The 18,224-nt window shown below is 40.0% G+C and overlaps 1 long non-coding RNA gene across 1 annotated transcript; it reads right to left on the reverse strand.

Annotated features, from left to right (window-relative positions):
* Window positions 1–14,603: 14,603 nt before the first annotated feature.
* LOC137475051 (uncharacterized) lies at window positions 14,604–17,528 on the reverse strand. Its single transcript, XR_010999666.1, has 3 exons — window positions 17,233–17,528; window positions 16,991–17,137; window positions 14,604–14,865 (listed from the first exon to the last, which is right to left on the reverse strand). It is a non-coding gene; the product is annotated as an uncharacterized lncRNA (long non-coding RNA).
* Window positions 17,529–18,224: the final 696 nt, after the last annotated feature.

Consider the following 18,224-nt stretch of genomic DNA (forward strand, 5'->3'; position numbering starts at 1 on the left):
TCGCCCACTTGCACAGGAGCATTTTTTGCATTGTGTAGCTGGTAATTTGATAGCTTTTTTCACAAAACACAGCTATTTGTTTTGTCCCTATAATGGAAGGTGATGCATCTGTTCAATTTATTCATTCAGGCCAATTGCCTTCCAGCTTTATTTATAAACAATGTAGCTTTCAATGTTTTTTTTCTCAACATAAGAGGAAGACAAGCAAAATGTTGTCCCTCAGTCATGTGTCAGATCAGAACAGCAGGAACTTGTCTATAAGTTCTCAAAATCCTATCCACATTTTGGACATTTTGTTTAAATACTGATGGAAGTCTCTCATTTGTGTTCAAATTTAAGAAATAAAAGACCAAAAAAGATGGGATACTTCACACCCAATGGAAACTCAGCCCGGGATTCTTTTCTGATTGCTCTTCTGCGCAAAACAAATCAAGCTAAAATAATAAAAAACTTTTAAAGTTGTACCTTGTGTATCATCAGAGCTACATGCAAAGGGTTTGAATATTGCTACATCAAAGTAAACAAAGGGCTGACCTGCTCTGAATGGGACAGAGTTAATTTCCTTCACAAAAGTTGGTCTGGGACTGTGTTTTGGATTTGTCAAAACAATATTGACAAATAGAACTATTTTTGCTGATGCTGAGCAGGTCTTACACAAAGCCAAGGCCTTTTCTGCCACGTGAATTATGATAATGAAAAAATTAACCTATAGAATTACTATTCTGTAAAAATTACAATATTTCTTCATCCTAGATTTCAGACAGTATGAGCCCATGAGACAAGAAACTGCTCACTACTGATTTAGAACAGTTCAGCACATAGTATTTGTTTCCTTACTTACACTTCAGTATTGACACCTCGGCTGAGAAAAGAGTAGAAAAAGATCAAGAAAAGGCTCTAGCATAGAGCCTAGGAATTTAAGACAAATCTGGGCAGAAATTTTGTTCTAGTCAAATTATTTCTTTCAACATGCACTGCACACCTGGGATTTCATTAAACAATGTCAAATATGAGATTTTTGATATTTTCACCTTAAAAAAATTTTTTTAATGGTATCCTAACACATAAATGTAACTGTGCAGATTCCATACAGAGTATGAGAGAAAATTATATATATTCATTATGTTTCTCTGATTTATTTTAATTTTTTTCAGTAGCTACTTAAAATTGTTGTGGGGGGAAAAAAATCAGTAGAGAAGTAGCTGTAATATAGAGTGGGTGGTAGAGATTGCCCTTTCTAAAATATCTGAAATTACCTAGTCACCTAAATAGAAATTTCAACTTTTGTATCTTCTAATCTTTCTTGCTTTTGTCCTAGTCTACGATGTTTTCCACATGGAGCAAATCTGGGAAAAAAAAAAATGTTTTGGTGTTTGGTTTCAAGAGGAGAGAATACGATTTATAAACACGAGGAAGATTGTGTGCTGTGCAGGAAGTTAAAGAACATAGCTTCGGATACCTTCAGGGGATTTTATCTGGACAGTAAAACAATCACTTCATTATCAACCTCACCTCAAGGCCTTGTTCCTTTCTGAGCTGGAGTTCCTCAAAGGGTAATGGAATTTATCTGTGTGAATGAACTTTGCAGGACTGAACCTTCAGCCCCCCAAAGTTGATAACACAACTCTGAGCGACTTTGCACATGGGAACAGTCCTCTGGATCTCATTTCAGCACTATTAACAGACTGCAGAGGAAAAAGTCCAATGGAGTCACCCTAGGAGTTATTTAAAGACAAAAGTCTATTCAGATCAATGCATGGATTTGCAATCTGGGAAATGCCATGGGTTGACCTTCTACATAATCTCCTGAGGAGCTTCAATATGCCTTTGTTTATTCAATTAATTTATAAAAGTATAGAATCTTTAGTTTTTATGCAAGAATAATTCCCCCTCGCTAGTCCCAGATGTTTTCCTGGATATAATTTCAATGTTGTGTGTCTTATTTAATGCTTTTGATTAAATTTGTAATGCATTTAAAATATCAGTGTGTCCAATCAAGTGCAAAGAGACATGTGCAAATGAAGTGATTCATGCAATGGGAATTGAATCTTACACTGCCTTGTCACCTATTCTTTTAGGAATGAATTTCATTTACAGCTCGAGCTTCCATCACACATCACCAACCTTGCAAACAGACTAGAAATCACATTGTATACTCATTGAACGTGGATATGGATTGCAGAAAATCTATTACATGCTTTTTAAACAAATATCTTTGGTTTTGTGGTTGAGCCACAGCTACTCCTTCCTCTTGAAAAGTAAGAACATGCATGAAATAATACTTCAAGGATTTTGTATAAATACTGTAATTAAAATTTGTAAAGCTCCCTTAAAAAGAGAACTAATAGGGCAGTAGACTCAAGGTCTGCCAGAAGCCCTTCTTTCCAAAGTATCTTCACACCAACACTCAAGTAAATTTTAGAAGAGGAAAAGCCTCTGTTAAACTGAGGGCTGGGATATAACAGTGAGCCAGACCCTAAGCTTTCCTTAGTCAGGGCAACGGGACAAGGCTGATGTCAGTGAAACAGAGTTCAAATATTCTGGCTGAAGATGTAATTCAGCATCTGGGGAAAACAAACCTCAGTGGCATGGATATTAATAGTAAGAATAGTCCTTACTATTACCCTATAGTTCTCTGGGCCTTATTTTCATTTGCCTTCTTCTCCATCAGTGTCTCTCATTGAATTAAAATAACTTCCAGCTTTTAATTTTGTTTCTCAATGCAGTGTGCTTGCCCTGTGTATACAAAAGAATAGCAAGGGCAAGATAAAATCCCTGCATACCAAAACCTATCTCTGGTATGATGACATGCCAAAAAAACCCAAAAAAAACATTTCAGCCAAAATTTAGCCTAAGGATGGCAGGGGTGCACGTGTGTGTGCATGCCTTAGGCGATAGCACATCATCTGTGTCCCTGCATCTTTGTTGTCTTAGGCTGGGGGGTGTGTATTCTATTGCCATCTGCCAGAGGTGGAGCAGTTATCTTCTGTTCACTGGGCAGTTTTCTTTATCTCTTCCATAACGAATCCTCTCTCCAAGAGATCTCTTCTGTTCATGGGCCATTAAATTTCCCTGCATGGCTGAGAAAATTCCATCATCCCATGGGGAGATGCTCCACCCAGGGGGAGGAGCCAAGCATTCCTACCTGGATACAATCTGACTCCTGGAGCACCACAGCAGCCTTTGCCCACTGCATTCCCACAGGAGCAGCTTTCTTCTCCACTGCATTCCCAGATGAAAACCAGGCCCGTCTCCAGCAGCCCTGGAGCTTCAGAGGAAAACTCCAGCCTTGTCCAGGATCCCTGCTCCAGCAGAAGCACAGCTGGCACTGCAGGAGGGCTGAGCCACCATGGGATGGGACTGCTGCCACCACCCTGACCCACAGGCTGCCAGGGCCTGCTCTGACTCTGGCAGTGGTTGGTTTTGTTTGCTTGTGCTATTGCATTTGTATTTTAATTTTCCTATTAAAGAACTGTTAGTCCTATTCCTCTTTGCCTGAGAGCCCCTTAATTTCAAAATCATAATAATTTAGAGAGAGAGAATTTACACTTTCCATTTCAAGAAAGGCTTATGCCTTCCTTAGCACACAGCTGTCTTTTCAATCCAAGACATTTATGTTGAGATATCAGGGAGCAGCCATGCACTGGAGGTGTCAGAGCAGCCCTCCCTGCAAAGCTAGTGCTGCCTGCAGAGATTCAGGTCAGCTTCTGGAATATCTGCAGCTCTCTGCTGCCTGGCTGGCCGGGCAGGGTCAGCCCTGCAGAGGGAGCTTCCCTTTGGAGACCCTCAGGGCTCAGAGAGTGGCTTTTGTGGTCAGGCCATCTGGCCACTAGAACAGCATAATTCACCCTCTTCAGTCAGTCAGGAAGCATGGATCTCTCTTGCTCTGGGGAGGAAAGAAGGCAGAATCAGGAGCTGGGATGAAAGGCCAGCTGGTTGGCTAACTTAAATGAACACTGACACATGCAAGCTGTCCCCAGCTCCATCTCCTCTCAGATTTGCTTACCCATTCTATCTTCAGCACAGGTAGCATAAGGGAAAGAATCACAACACTGATGACAACACAAGGCCAGTGTCTTGGTTTGAAAATCTAGGTGTCTGATAAGGAAGGCAGGATCCGCCCCTGAAATGGAAAATGTAAACCTCCTCCCTCTGAATTTTTATAATTTTGAAATTAAAGGGGCTTTCCAGCAAAGATAGGGGAGCAGGAATAACAGTTCTTTATCAGGGAAGAAAATTAAAATAAAATAAACAATGCAGCAATTCAAAACAACACTGCCAGAGTCAGAGCAGGCCCTGACCCCCTGTGGGTCAGGGTGGTGGCAGCAGTCCCATTCCATGGTGGCTCAGCCCTCCTGCAGTGCCAGCTGTGCTTCTGCTGGAGCAGGGATCCCGGACAAGGGTGGAGTTTTCTCTGAAGCACCAGGGCTCTGGAGATGGGCCTGGGCTCCCTCTGGGAATGCAGTGGGGAAGAAAGCTGCTCCTGTAGGAATGCAGTGGGCAAAGGCTGCTGTGGTGTCCCAAAGGTCAGATTGTATCCAGGTAGGAATGCTTGGCTCCTCCCCTGGGCGGAGCATCTCCCCATGGGATGATGGAATTTTCTCAGCCGTGCGGGGAAATTTAATGGCCCATGAACAGAAGAGATCTCCTGGAGGGAGGATGGGTTGTGGAAGAGATAAAGAAAACTGCCCAGTGAACAGAAGATAACTGCCCCATCAGATAGGGATAGAATGCACACACCCATTTCCAAACTAAGACAGCCAGGAAACAAACTATCAAACATTTACACATTACAAAGCTGGAGGCACTAAATGACTTTTGCAGTGATCTTTGGTGATGCTTGCAGGGTTAAATAGTAACAGCAACAACCTCGAGTTACTAAAACCTCATCACAATTTTAATGTATCTTTTAGGTTGATAAGAACCAAATTACACAAATCCTCCTGATATTTGTGATCCTTCACGAAACAGCCATTTTGATAACAGCTGGAAGTTCTTGCACTTAGTTCAATTGCTGCATTGCTAAATTAATTTCTGTAGTCCTGTTCCTTTGTATAATACAGTAAGTAGAAATTTAACAAAAACTTTCCTTAGTTATGATGCTTCTATGTTTTAATTAGGTTGTTTCCTGTCCTGAAATAAAGGTTGTCATAAAGAGGCACCATTGGGCAGGACAAAGATTCCCCAAATAATCAAGCTGACAGTGATTTTCTGTTTTCCTCTGTTATTATTGTAACAGCAGTTGCCTGATCACAAGCTTTTCCTCTTCTCAAACCAAAATTCTCTTCACCTTAATAGTTCACAAGAATGCATTTACAACCTCAGATTCTATTGTCTCTGAAGTGTTTCTGTGGATGCTTGTCCTTTTTAAAAATAAAAGTGATTATGCAACAAACCTGTTACGAACAAATGCAGGGGAAACAGAGCCCCAGCGATAGAAGTCACTAAAAACATGGCAAGTGGAAGATCACTTGCTGTGATCTTAAACCCAGAACTTAGACCCAGAGCAAAGACATGGCTACAAGATTAATGAGGAAGTTTAGGACCTGTTATGACCATTCTTGAAAAATTAGCATAATTTCATAATTTTAATATCCACTAGTACCTGGTAGATATTCACATACACCAATTGGTGCTTTTCTCCCCAGCTTTAGCTCTGGAGACCTAAAAGAAGAGTGAGGCAGGTAATATCCAGTCCCCTGTGGCTGTAGGGTGAATTTCCTGCTCCCTCCACCCAGTGCCAGTAGCTGTCACAGGACAGACTCCAAAAGAAAAGTCACCAAAAGCTGTAGGAGCCCCCAGGGTATTTTTTTCCATCTGTGCATTGCTGCACAGCTTCTGATCACTCTTCCCCTCCCATTGTTTTTGTAGCTTTCAGGATTTATTGTGATATTCATGACATTTGTTTTATCTTTAGGCCTGAACAGCTGGAATAGAGAGAACCAGCATTTCACAGCTGCCATTTTTTAAGGAAAGCCCATTACACCACAGAGCATCCGAATGGCTTAGAAAAAGGAAAGAAAAAACCCTGTTTTTCAGGCCAATAGAAAAAGGAAAGAAAAAACCCTGTTTTTCAGGCCAATAGAAAAAGGAAAGAAAAAACCCTGTTTTTCAGGCCAATAGAAAAAGGAAAGAAAAAACTCTTTTTTTCAGGCCAATTTCACAATTTGAACAGGAAGGGAGCAGGAAAGCCAGTCTTCATCTCGAGATTTTTCTTAATCCACAGGCAAGAAACACATTTTTTTTATTGTTTGGAAAAAATACAGTTGTTTTTGGTATGAATAAGCCCCTGCTGAGAAAGATGCTGATTTCCAGTGGATGAAAATACTTCCTCCAGAACTGGAAATGTGAAGATTACAGATGTGATGCTTTTCTGCATCACAAAAGAAAGTTTAGATCTGATTGTCAGAGTGCTTTATGAGGCTTTAAGATAAATCCTGTTTACGAAAGTCAGATTTACTTGGGCAATTTTGAATATTTCATTGGATTAATCACAACTTCAGATATGTGTAAGTGAAAATTTACTAAGGAAGCATTAGAAACCACAGTTGCTGTCGAAAAGAAGCTACAGTTGTTCTCTAACTGCAATATATTTTCATAATTCATCCAGATTTAATTTCTTCAATGGCTTCTGAGTTAGAGAAGAAGCAAATTATTTCTGAGGGTTATGGCTCATGTCCTCAGAAAGCACATGACATATATTTCTGCTATTTCACATGCCAAGAGAATGCTTTCAGAGCTAGATGATGTGGAAGAAACACGTAGGAAAAAATCTTTACCTGGACAATTTAGAGGCCAAAAGGGAGTAATTCGTGAAATTATTTTGGGCCAATTTCTTTGTTGATATAAGAAAGGGAAAGCATGTCCACCAATTGCAGCAGCACATGAACCAGGGGAAAAAATAGTCTAACCAAAACAACCCATTAATAAATAAATACAGTTAGCACACTGGCCTCAGAACAGCTGCTGCTGAAACAGAGAGCACCGTGCCCTTTCTCATGTCCTAACAGACAAAAATATATAGCTCTGTTTTACACCACAGCTATCCCTATCTAAATATGAAAACAGAGGGGAAAAGGTGAATAAATAGATTTTAAAGTATGTGTCCAGAGAGACCTGGGGCTTTTATGTGTAGAGATTTATTTACAATCTTTTTTTTTTTTTTTTTTCCACTAGATCTAGTAAAGCCCTCACAGTCCATCCTCAAAAGAGTCAAAGACTTGAACATTTGCATGAAGGCAGCAAAGGAGAACAATACTGATTATAAACTGTTTAGTTTAATTAAAGATGAATTTACTCCATTTCTTTCCAAAAGACTTGACTGATAAATCCTTAATTAGGGAGAAGACCTTCTCTGTCTCCTCACTTCGGGCAATTCAAAGGAAACCACAGGAAACCTGTCCTCATCCACTTATTTCCAGGCCGAGTCCCATGTTTCCAGCTTGGCACAGGGACTTCACTGCCTGAGAGCTCTGGCAGCAGATTTCAAGTGGTCTCAGAAGATCTTCCAATTTCCCCCCTACCCTGCACGTCCCACTGAGGGTGCACAGAGTCAACCTCATGCCACCTTCCCTCCTCCAGCCTCTTATGGTGCCCACATGTTAGTCCTTTTGTCCCTTAGGAAACCCCAGAACTTTTGTGTTCAAAAGTTATTCATGTGCCCCATATTCATGTGTCCCTTCAGGCAAATCTTTTTCTGGCTTCTTCAGAAAAAGCACTCTGGAAAATTTGTGACACAACCAGCAGAGCCTGTGCCCTTTCCTAAATCCTACGTACACTCCAAAGAAGTTCTGCTGATTTAAACAGCAGAGCCTTGGGGTCGTGACCCCTTTCCTTGTCCTAAAATAAGTTTTCAGAAGCTGCCCTCGTGCCTGGCTTTTTTTGATAAAGCAAAAAGAGGTTCAAAAACTCCTGCAAATGGCTACATTCACTCAAAACAAAAAAGTCTACCTCCAGGGAAGTGTTCTTCAGTGTCAGCAGTGACAGATTAACTGGAGAGCAAGGGAGCCACAGGAAGAAGCTGACTTCTGGCTGTGACTCTGTGATGAAAGCTCAGGCTCCTCAAAAAGAGACAGGCCACTACACCTATTTCTTTGGTACTGAGACTGGTGTGAACCTCTGTCCCAGCTAAACAAAGTCTGGAATAAACTTTGCAAAGTAGCCCAGAGAAGAAGAGTGGTTCTTCTTTTGTTTTGTCCTGAGATAGACTAATCTAATATTAAACAGACAGGAGCACCACAGCCTGAGAATGTTTGGATCACAAAAGTGGAAAGCTAAGCAATTATTTCTAATGATACTTTTTTTTAATAATGAACAGCTTGCTTGACTGCTGATATTAATTACCTTTGGCCCAGATCAGCTCTTTCCTTGTGCTGAGGGATGTATAAACATTGCTTCTTGTCTGACTTGAAAGACTCCAGGCAACCTGAAGCTTAAAGAGCTCTCCCGGGGTGTGTTGAGCACAGCTCCCACCAGACCTAGGGCCATTTACACCCTACACTTCCCTGGTGCACAGCAGTCAGCTCTTCACTCCTGAAACACAGGCCATGAACATGGGTAGAAGTAGACTAGGTTCAAGAGGAGGATCAGAAGTTAATTTTGACAGATGTTTTTATCAGCCTAAAAACTTGAAGAGCTGAAAGGTGATTTTCCAAAATGTGGAGCTAAAGCATATAAATCCACATTTTTACTTCCTTAAGGAAAGAACTCATTTAACAAAGCTCAGCAAATTTAGAGAAAAGTAACTATCCTCCTGTTCCAGATAGCACTGGATATTTTGAACTAGGAAAGTTTAACAGAGTTGAACATAAAATGTACCAAGCAGGTGGCTTTTATTAAGATTTCTGATGTCATGCATTACTTGGAAGCCACACAAAGCATGCAGGGAACATTGTGAAATGAAGTTAACAAGAGGGTCACACACTCTGTAGCTTCTGTAGGCTGAGCTTGCAGCATGCCAGAGAGGTTTCTTGCCTTCCTCCCGAACATCTCCTCCACACTCCCCATCTGTCCAAACCAACCTTTATTATAAAGCCTCCTTCCCCCTTCCCAGAAGTGCTGTGTCTTCCACATCTTTGTCTCTTTCACTCTCCCAGTTAACTTGGAAAATTTCTCCCCGTTCACTTGCACTGTCCCACCCCGCAGCAGAGTCTCCCCCAGCAGCACCTCCTGGTCTCTGGCATAGCAGGATCCTGCAGGTCTCTGCCCCAGTGTTCCTTCTTCCCTGCAGCTCAAACTCCACTTTTTTTCTGGTCCACAGGGGCCAGAGAAATTTTCATTTTTTGGAACCCACCTGTCCCCAGTAACAGAGGCTTCTTTCCTTGGCTGTGCACTCTCCTGTTTGCTGTTCCTGTCCCTGCTGATGTTTGAGCTGTTGTCTTTCTTTCCCAGGATATTCTCACTACACAAACTACTCCTCCACCCTTTCTCACATCTCCCATTTTCCGCTCCATTTCCTAACACCTGAAGAACATGTTGGTAGGAGGCAGTCCATCAGAATAACACCATCCTGAACAACTGTGAGGAGAAGGTGGCATTTCTCCCCTGCTGTACAGCAATCATAAGCAGGTCTCTGATCCAAAAGCACTCCAACTGTGGCTGTATTCGAGAGAGAGAAGCAGCTGCACTTGTCTCCCATTTTATTTTATTACTTTTTTGTGAAATCAAGGTCTTGGCTATCAAAACCTAAAACTTTCCCTAAAGTTCCAGAAGCATTCAGGTGTGATGTTCAGAAGTTGCTGTGTTGAGGACATACAGAGAAATGCCACTGGCTTGAGTGTGTGTCCTTTTGAGCTAAACCAAAAACCAGAACAGAGGTCCTCCTGAAATAATTCCTCTCCAGCTGCAGAGTAAAATAGACCCTGCTCACGTCCAGGACACAGGCAGTGAGGTTTCTGAAAGTGCAACTACGTAAGACATGAAGAAAAAGCAGGCAGCCTCTACCCCATGATCAAAGCTGACAATTAAGTCCCACTGAACTTTCCATGCAGCTTTTTTCCTGGATCCAATTGCAGGCCTTTATGTTTACCAGGCTTTATATTTACAGTTCTGTGTAGATCAGAGCCTCATCCAATCATCTGCAAAGCCTGGGGGTGAGGGTTGCTTTTAGGGTTCTTTGCCATCCCGTTTCATAGGTGGAGACCAACTACCAGCTTGTAAACAGACACATATGTCAACTCAGAACTTCTGGGGATTCTGCCTCAGACCATATCTGTCTGCTTCCTTTAATTAACAGCAAAAGAGTTCATAACCATTAATCCTCTTTTTTCTATACAACAGAAAAGGAAATTATGGCATGATTTAGAATTTTGTTTTTGAGCTTGAAAAACAAAAAGAAAAAAAAAAAAAAGTAAACTGGAGCTGTGCACTTCAAAGACACTTTCTTCCACACAGATTTTTCCAATTTGTTCTTTATAAGGCAAAGACTGTCAAAAGTGACATAGAGCTGTTCTTTGCAAAGAAAAGGCTACTCATGAGATCCCTCATCCTATATCACTAAATTCACTGCTTCTAGACTTTGTGTTGTATATATTGATTATTCTCCATAACAAGGGAGAGATTGTTGCATAGCAAAATGTTAAGCATGGTTCCAGTTGCATTGAGAAGCACAATTTGTTTTGCACATTTTAATTTACAATTATTTCTTTCTCTTAGTCATGTTCAATAGAAGACTTACAAGCATTTATGGTGTGCTCTGGATGCATTTGATAGTCCTGTAAACAGACAGCAGAAAATACCCCCCTCAAATATGCTGATGGTTTCTTAAGTGAAAACAGTTCCATGCGACCATAAGCAATTTTCCAAAGTCCACAGATGCTCAAAGGACCTCTCAAAAAATTTCAACTTTGGTGTTTCTAAATAAAACTAATATGAAAAAGATTAGTCAATTATCACATTATCTAAGAGCCTTAAGAGCAAAACCACCATCTCAGAGTTTGCTGAAACCTCAGCGTTAGCAAATCTAAAGAAAATGATGAGAAAAAACTTCAGCTAATAACAACCTATCTGCTTCCAAGTATATTTAATATTCCCAAGCAGAAAGGGCTACATCAGTCAGATTCTCAGACAAAAGACCCAGTATTCAACATAGATGAAAAATACCTCAATCACTCTGGAATTAAAAACATTGTTAATGGCCTTGGAGCTTTCCCAATGCATAAATTCAAAAGAAAATAAAATGCATCCTCTGTAAAGAACCTGAGTAGAGTACACACAAGGAATAAGAGCTAAAGGTACCAAAGTCCACTTGAAAACTGTTCTCTACAATCTCTCTTACAAGGCACAGAATGAAAGCACTTCACACTGACTTTACATTTTTTCTAGTCCTAAAGAAAAGATAAAATAACATCCTCTTGAGATCAGAGGCAAGACAACAGCTCTAAAAACACCATCAGGGTTATAAAATTTGACATTAAAAGATCAAACTCACCATCTGTATGGCACCTGGGCTGCTACACAAACTACCTGGTCCAGGAAGTGCATGTAACTCAACTGGAGCTTGCCCATGAGCTTGAACAGCAGGGAAATACTGGCACAAAAAGGGCCCAGACTTCGCTGTCTGCATCCTGCAAACACTTCACGAGCAGCAGCTGGGTTCCCTGAAGAGAAGCTGATTTGCCTAAAAGGAGAAAGTAATGGCAGCTGACCAAAAGATCAGGTTTCCATGTTTCTGCTGTTAGCAGAGGGTGCTCACCTGTGGAGCCAGACTAATAACAATTAATAACTAATCATTATTTTTTTGCAAATAATGTTGCAAGACCTTATATTATATTATAACATTATACTAATTTTATTATAATTCTTATCTAATTTTAATATAATTATTATATTATATTAATATATAATAGAAACTATTCATAATCAAGGCCAAAGGTTCGCTGTGCGGCTAGGGCCACTTTTCTCTGTCTTGTTCTAAGCATGGCTTGGTGGTCAACATTTATTTTTAAAAATTCAGTATGTCTTCTACCATATTCCTAAAATGAATGAGGCAGCAGAGAGTTGGAAGGGAAAGGGGGAAAGAGAAAGCAAAACCACTCCTCAGAAAACACATCAAATGATCACCCATCACCTATCTCACCTTCCTCTCTGGCAATTACTGTAACTCCCTTCCATGTCGCCTGTGTTTTTTCATCTTTACTAATTAACTGCTGAGGCTGCATCAGCTCCAGTACCAGCTCCTTACACCCATAAAAGCCAACACAATGGGATGAGAGATGGCAATTGTAAACCTATAAATCCAATTTTCATTTACTGTGGCCTGAAGTTACTGGCCTTACCATATATCTCTTGGCAGATGCTTGGCTTTAAGGCAGCCCAGCTGCACTAATTGTCTGTGGGTTTTATCTTCTGTATGCATGCTTTATCCTTTATATATTTGTGTTCTGGTAAACACTACATGCATATTATAAATTGCCCTGATGGTGCATCTTAAAACTGGGCTTCAGCCACGCGTTCTCCTGAAAGCTTTGACGGTCACAGGAAGATGAGTTACTGCCTACAGCAGAGGTGTACTTGGGCTTCACAACTCAGGTGTTTTTCATGGCACAGCTGTCTTGATTTTTGCTTGCCTCATGGTAGAAAGTTAAATTTAATATTAGCCCTTGATTGGGTTCTCCTAGTTAGATCTAGAGAGTGGCATTTGCTCGAATTTTTTTTTCCTGAAAGACAGAAAAAAGGGTGGCTGATCTCACTGAAATTAAGCTTTGCCAGGCAAAGCTTGTGGTTTATATATTTAAAAAAAAAAAAAAAGCCAACAACATAAACCAACATTTGTCATACAAAATCAAGATTTATCATACAAAATCAAGAAACATAGAACACTTAGCCACCTTCCCATTTTAATGAAATTTGCCAGCAGTTTTTCAGTCTGATCTTGGGCTTCTCACGCACAAAGTTCATGTCAGCTAAAATTCATAAAAGCATCTTTCTTCTGCTGCCGGGATGGTAACAAATAACTGTGCTACCTAAGATATGTTACTGGATTTCTCATGTACCAGAGACCAATTACATTTTTGAGATAAATAGCATTTTTAGAACCAGACAGAAATGCTTTGCTGAGTAGCACCATAAAGAAACATTGTTGTATCCCCAAAACTGAACATTTCTCTGCAGTGAAAGTCATTTTCAAAAAATAAATTTTCAGGAAAACCAAAAGGAAAATTATTTTTTTTAAATTACAATTTTTTTCTTCTTTTTCAGTTTATCTGAAATGTTTTCTTCACTTAATTTTCCTTTCTGATGCAGCACAGCACCATCAAAGTTGGCATTTGCATCTGGCTACCTTCTGCTGTGGTACTGAGAGGTGACATCCACCAGAATTCCATTTAGATGTTGGACACCAAGCTCCAAGGCACAGTCACCTGACTCGTGGCACAGGGAGTGTCTTGGGAGATGAAGCCCAGACAACAACTATGACAAATCCATACTGTTATTTTATTTATCATCCCACTGCTCGTATCTCAATGATGGAGTGAATTTCCTTCACACCTTGCTGCTGTCCTCTTATAGTAACTACAAAAAAAAAAGCATGTTCATTAAAAGTTTTGCTGTGATATCTTTGTTATTAGAATGGATGGGGAGACTCACGCATCTGTAAGAAAAGTATGTCCCAGGATTTTTGGAGTTATTTCAGGAAGTGTTTCTTTTCCCCCAATGGTATTTGAATATCATAAAAATGCTGGCTATGTAACTAATTTAGTTACATGGAATGTTGCATAAATGTATGAGGTTCCTGAAAAATAGATTTGACTGAAAAAAAACACATTTTAATGAGGAAAGTGGCAATTTGCTGTTCTAAATTTCCACAAACAGGCATTCAAATACTCCACAGTTTTAAATAAAAGCTGTATAAAAAGCATCTGTCCTTAAACAGAAACAATTCCATCTGTCAGTAATATAATTTGTATTTCTCAAAATTTCGCCATGACTCTGCAAATAGTAAAGTGTGGCAGCAGACAACAGCACAAGACTCCAGTTTACTGAGTGTTTAGCAGGGTCTCTGCTTCTCTTAGAAACTGAGCCCTGTATTTCCACTAATAACAGTCTTGGGGTGTGTCTTCAAAAAAAAAAAAAAAAAAAAAAACCAAAAAAACCCAACCACAAACCAAAACTCAAAAGACCCCATAAAACAGCAAAAAGAGCACAGCAAGATCCTTTCTCAAACTGAGCCGAGGCATAAAAAAGTCAATTTTAATATTCCTCATTTCTTCTGGAAGCACTAGTTGCTATCCTTTGCCTTAAGAGCTCTACTTTTATGTTTTCCAAGGCTGGGTGGAAAAACATCGTTGTTTCTAGGTCACATATTATGTGGTTTCTTATCCAGCAATGTCCTGCTCAGAGATTAGCCAGTTCTCCTTTTGACATCAGGATGCTGGTGTCCTGAATCTGCACCAGGCAGCTCAGCTGGAATCAGCAGCCATTCCTTACGCTGAATGCTTTTACTATGTAATTATCTGTGTTTGGTTTGGACTGCCTGATATGCACAAGGCTCATCAAAGTGGTGAAGTGTATCAGAATTACTGCATGGCCTATTTCATGGCAGTGTTGCCACCTTGATTTCAATTTATTTAAGCTGTTTAGCAACAATGATAATTTTCTATCCCGTGGATGATAACTGCAATTGGCAATGCATGCTCAGCTGACCTGGCTGGCTGCTGTACCAGACTCACTGTAGAACTTTACTTCTGTCTTCCCCAGGAAATACAGTTCTGCACTGGCATCTTGGGGCGCATCTTATCACTGTCCCTTTTGTGTCTGAATTTTAGACTGTGCCCTTTCACATATTGTGCTCTTGTGCCTCGGTTTCCACATCTCTGTTTATGTTTAGTAACTGCACAAGATGGACTCTAATTGAGCAATCAAACTTTACTGCAGAAAACAAACAAAAGAGGAGAGGAACATGTCCCATTGAACAACCTTCCTGTCCAGTTTCCCTGGTGTTAGGCAACAGCACCTCACAATTCTATTTAGAAGAAACCTCCAGCTACAGAGAACCCATCTGAGTACAGCCCTTACCCAAAAAATCTCCCTCTTGAGTTAGACCTTTAGTCTTTCTCTGCTCCTTTGGGGCCAGAGTGTGATTCAGAGTTGTGAGAAGAAGTTCTGTATTTGTCCCCAGCAATGCGTTCTCCTTCATTCCCAAGGGGGCTTGAATATTTGGACACATCTTTAAAGGAAGCTGTTTACCCTACTGCAGAGGCACCATCAAACAAACAACTCCCAGTGGCACCTCTCTGGGTATCAGGCTCTTGGTAAATTCAAAAGCACTCAAATGCTATGATTTTGATAGTAGCATTATCTTGGAGTAGTTGGCAGAACAAAAATTATTAAGAGCAACCAGCCAAAAAAAAAAAAAAATAAAAACCACGAAATAACCCTGCTGCAAAAGCAGTCAGGCTGCCAGGGTGTTCTTTCAGTCTCCTGTAGGTTTGGCACATGTGTTTGCAGTTATTCTGGACCGAGTTTTGGAAATGCAACTAACGCAAACATTCCAGCTGCCTAGACATGGTATCTGCTCCATGTTGGCATCAGTGCCATGCAGGAGCTCCATCATGTCATGCAGTCCCAAGACTTGGCAGGTTGGGAGAAAATATCAATATAGTCCCACTGAAATAAGCTTCTGTGTCATATCCTTCTAAATAGGAAAAAAAAAAAAACAAACCAAAACAAAAAAAACCAACTAAAATTTGCTTTCATTTGGAGCACTTTGGAAGGCAGAACTTCCATCCCAATATCTCCAGGCTTTAAAAACAGAACACTGAATTATATTCTCAAGTCCCAAAATAAATAGAATTTTCAGCACAAGAAAAAGATGTACATTTTTAAACGGTCCACGTTGCATAGCATCTCTAAGCATTCGGTTCACCACACATCAGCTCACTGTAGTTAATACTGTCCAATACCTTGTACTCAATATCTTTGCTGCTGCTAAAGGTATAAAGGTGCCATCATAATTTACTTGATTTTTTTTTAATGGATCATTGTAAGATTCAGATTATCAGAATCCAATAATTACTACCACAATCTTCACAGGAATTCACTCTGAATACCTATCCCGGGCCCTTTGTAATGGATCCTGATCTAGCAGCTTTCTTCTGAACTGGAATTCCTTTCTTGGGATTTTGGACCCCACTGGTCTCCTGTATCACAAGCTGTTAATGGATTTGTTGAGTTTTGGATTTTTTAGTAAGAAATGCCATAGAAAGCAGCCTTATCTGAAGCTCTCAGTTCCCAAGAGCCTCCTGCAAACCAGCTAGGTCTAACCACAAGCTCTTCAGGCCTTCCACTGAGCTGAGCCCGAGGCAGTAATTAGTCACATTAACAGCTCCTACCTGGTATTTCAGATGTATTCTATTAGCTTGTTACAAATTAATTTTAAGAGATGCCATGTGGCTTTACGGCATTAGTAGTCCAAAGCATGTCACAGAACAATTAAGTGGCTAAAGATTAAACTTTAACAGGTGGGACCTGAACTGCAGTGCCCCTGTGTTTAATCACTTTTGTAACAAGACTTGTGGGAAATAAACCCACATGGAGATTTGTTGTTACTCCATAAAATTTAAAATAAAACCAGAGAGAACTTAAAATGAAAATACTGTTCATAAAACCAATACATTTACAAGAAACCTTACTTTTTCTTCTCCCAGCAGGATGGATTTTCTGTGTAACATTATTATCTGGAAACAATAAATTGTTGTTGAATTTAGCGAGCTAGTAATTCAACATAGCATAATCAAATATCAGTGAAAATCTTACTAGAAATAGTGCATCACGTTGTTTCTCAGCGACTCTGACACCTTCAGATATTTTTTCTGACGTCCTTCCCTCTCTAGTAGATCACTTTATTTTCTGGAGCATGAGCTGGTTATTCCTTCTCATTGTTTTCCCAGGAAGCTAGGCTGGCAGATATCCATACTCTGCCCTTTACACTCTATTGTGCTGCAGTGCCACAAAGCTGAGCTGGAAAGATTCCACTTGCAGAGAAATCACTCACCTGCCAAACAAGTGAGAACTCCCATCTGTTCCACACCGTGCTTCTGCTGTAATTTACCAACACCTTGAGACGGCAGCAAAATGCTTTGATCTCATATTTACTTAGTCAAATTACCATGAAAAACCTAACCTGGTCAGCTATATCGCCCTAAGTGAAACAACAACAACAAAAAAGTGAAATTAAATATCTCCAGTGACAGCAAAGCTGAAATTTGTCTGAGAGTTCCAAGTCCTGGCACATACCTAACAGCAACACTGTAATTGCTGTCAGCATTAGGTAAAACCTTTGTTAAAGATGGAGTAATTTACTGGCAGTAGTTGTCATCTAGGCATCTTTAGCTGCAATGCACAGAGGAAAGGTTTAAGAATTCTCTGTCATCTAAGGTAAAAAATATCATAGTTATAAAAATCCTACATGTAAAATATATTCTTTAAAGCTCAAAAACCCAAAGTGACAGATACCAGATAAAAATGGAAAGGTAGTCATAATTTATAAACTAAAGGTACACTGTGCACAATTGGTATCAGATAGTAAAAAAGATGCACAAGTCCTGGAATACAGAGATTTAAATCACCATATGCTATGAACAAAAGGCTGTTTAACTTGTCCTCCTCGACTCAAATGAGAATAAATCTATGCAAAATGTAGCAAATGCTACAGAGAAACTGCTCTTTATTGGAAAGCACCATGTGTTCATTTTAAAGGTATTAAAAACCAGAAGGATAAGCAAAAAAAAACCAACCACACTCAGTACTCCACTAGTGATTACTGCTGCCCCCAAGTTGATGCTGACTGTGTCTTACAGCAAAGGTATATAACCACGGGGTGTTTTAACTGCCAAGCAAATTTCTCAGCAGTAACTTTTCTGCAGTGTTTTGAAAAGTTACTGCAATTCCACAGCCTAAAAAAAAATAAAAATTCTTGGTTTCAGGTTTTACTCTCAGAATTTGGCAACCATATCTTGGTGAAATGAACTCGGAGTCCAGTAGAATAACTTGCTTACCAAGTAGTCATTTGGATTTGAAATATCTGCAACCTATTATTGAGTGCTCAATAGTGATAAATCAAGAGAAAGTAACAAATTAGGGACCTTCAAACCATGAAGGTTGCCATGGTCACCCATTATGACCCCATGGTCATCTTCACTCCCAAGAATTCCTCCTGGTCAGTGAGCTTCAGAGAAACATTGAAGCACTCAGTCACTTAGCTGAGGAAAGTTATGGACTAGTGTAAA

The sequence above is a fragment of the Anomalospiza imberbis genome, chromosome 5 (genome assembly GCF_031753505.1).
Source record: "Anomalospiza imberbis isolate Cuckoo-Finch-1a 21T00152 chromosome 5, ASM3175350v1, whole genome shotgun sequence".
NCBI classification, from domain to species: domain Eukaryota; kingdom Metazoa; phylum Chordata; class Aves; order Passeriformes; family Viduidae; genus Anomalospiza; species Anomalospiza imberbis.